This window comes from Branchiostoma floridae, chromosome 15 (genome assembly GCF_000003815.2).
Source record: "Branchiostoma floridae strain S238N-H82 chromosome 15, Bfl_VNyyK, whole genome shotgun sequence".
Taxonomy (NCBI): Eukaryota; Metazoa; Chordata; class Leptocardii; order Amphioxiformes; family Branchiostomatidae; genus Branchiostoma; species Branchiostoma floridae.
This window is the reverse complement of record NC_049993.1, coordinates 6455389-6457794: the sequence shown is the minus strand read 5'-3', so window position 1 is coordinate 6457794 and position 2406 is coordinate 6455389.

Below are 2406 nucleotides of genomic sequence, written 5' to 3'. Positions count from 1 at the left end.
TTTGTCTTCTGACTGGTGTCTCATACCTACTTGTGTTTTGTTTTTTTGCGGGGGGTTGGGGGTGGGGGACTGACTGGTGACCCATACCTACTCGTCATTTTTTGTCTTCTGACTGGTGTCCCATACCTACTTGTCATTTTTGTCTTCTGACTGGTGTCCCATACCTACTTGTCATTTGGGGGGGGGGGGGGGGGGCTGGTGTCCCATACCTACTCGTCATTTTGTCTTCTGACTGGTGTCCCATACCTACTTGTCATTTTTTTGTGGACTGACTAGTGTCCCATAAACTAGTGTCAGTATATTTCTTCAGGGTGATGTCAATAACAAGACTACTTCATCCATCATAGCATGCTTCGTTTCGCTACCCTTTGACCTCAACCTAATGTTCATTCGGATAAGACTGAGGGCGCACTAATCGGGTTGCCAAAGACGAGTGTGAACGCAATTTTGGATCGGATAGAATTTTTTTTATTCGGATAAATGTTTTATCCGAATCGTTTTTCTGAGTGTGAATGGGGTCTAAATGTGTACATAATCAAGCATAGATTATGTCAATGTGGAAATCATTTACATAATAGGACTATTTCATGGAGATATGAGGTCTCCGAACTCTTGTTAAGCAAAGTGACGTGTGTTGTTCTCTCAAACACGGGACCCCCATTTATAACGTTCGACTTGAGGGACTTACCAAACTGAAGCTAAATACTAATTTCTACATCACCGATTCCACTGTCGTTTTGAGGTCACCTGAGTTAGCGCCGAATGGCAGCCACTCCAGACCCTTGCGATATAGCCTCGCCTATTGTAAGCTCCTCGCAATTCAGTCCCTGGCTGCCAAGAGAGAGTAGTCGACCAAATATCAAATATCAAAAATAACACCTGAGTGAGGAAGGTGGTGTTTAGCGGCTTTCTCCAGGGCACAGCATCGAGGCGTGTCAGGGGCTTAGCTTGTGCTATCTTTGGTTCTTTTTCTTGGAACTATCAGAGCCGTCATTTTTTTAGGTCATGAGACACAAATTAGTCTTATCTTTCTACCGTGTTGAATCGGAAAGGTGAGGTATCTGTTTCCACCTCGCCTTTGTTCTCTGTTCGCCTGATTGCTCCTCAAAGGGTATTGTAAATGTCAAAAATAAATGGTTGCCTGTGTCTAGCTAGAATTCAGGTGTCACATTTTTATCTCCATGAAAATGTGGGGAATGTTTTGGATAGTGTTTGTGTTTATGCATATGTGTGAGTGTGTGTGTGTGTCTGTTTGTCTCTGTCTCCTTACCTTACCTTATCTATCAAAACTCCCCACCGGAGGCCAAGATTCCCACTTTTAAAGCGACTAGTCGTCTTTGGAGGGTCTGGGGTTGCCTCTGAGCTCGAACATAGCCACATGCATTGACTGAATGCTGCTGCATGCGCAGACGACATCTTCGTCAATGTGAGACAAAATTAAAAGCTCAACAGATTGACACATCTGGGCTAAGAAAAAAAAAACAATGGAAATGGAAATCGACAAAAACTGACAAACCACATAACAGAATAAATGGCGAAAGGTAGAACTAATTTGCAGAAGAATCTGTGGAATAGAATGTCTCATATGTGAAACTTAGGTTGGTCTAGAAAACAGGTCAGGGCCTCTTTTGTCTCGTTTTTTGGTTTTTGTTGTGGTTGGTTAGACATGATGAATTATCTCATTAAAACATGTGACACTTATCGCATTATTAGACCATTTTGTGGGGAGCATTTGCGTCATCATAGATTCTTTTTAAATAGGTGTCTGATATCTGTAACTCACTCACAGCTGTGGAGCGAGACCCTGCTGAGATAGGATGCACCTGGGCGAGGAGGAGGGGGGGGGGGGGCTTATGGTGGTCAACGGATAGCAGCAAATACAAAAAATGTAAAAACTTGCATGTGGAGAACAATGACGGCCTGCTTCAATTAACATTGACTGACATGCGGCGAGGAGGATGATGATGATGACAACCCCTTTCCACCAAACGGCGATCGCGCTGCAGCCTCAATGAGACCTAAATTGTTTTCGTGCAACTCTTGACGCCATAATTAAAAAAAAATGCAAAACAGAAAATTACGATTGAAAATTCAACAAAAATACAAAACGTTAAAAGATTCGTTCTTTTAATCTCTGAACTCTAGGTCGTTCAGCGCTCTGTCACCCCCCCCCCCCCCCCGGGCCCCGGGGGGGCCCCCCCCGGACATTTTTCTTCCAAAACTGGAACGTTACCCCCCGCCCATATGGAAACCCCTAACTCTGGGACCCCCGAACTCCCCCGGGGACCCCGAGTATGTTTGTTTCCTGGTGAGGACCCAAAATTTCCCAAATTCCTATCTAAACGTTTCTTCCTATCGATGCTGAAAAGCCCAGGTTCCATAAAACTTGGAAAACTGTTTACCGGA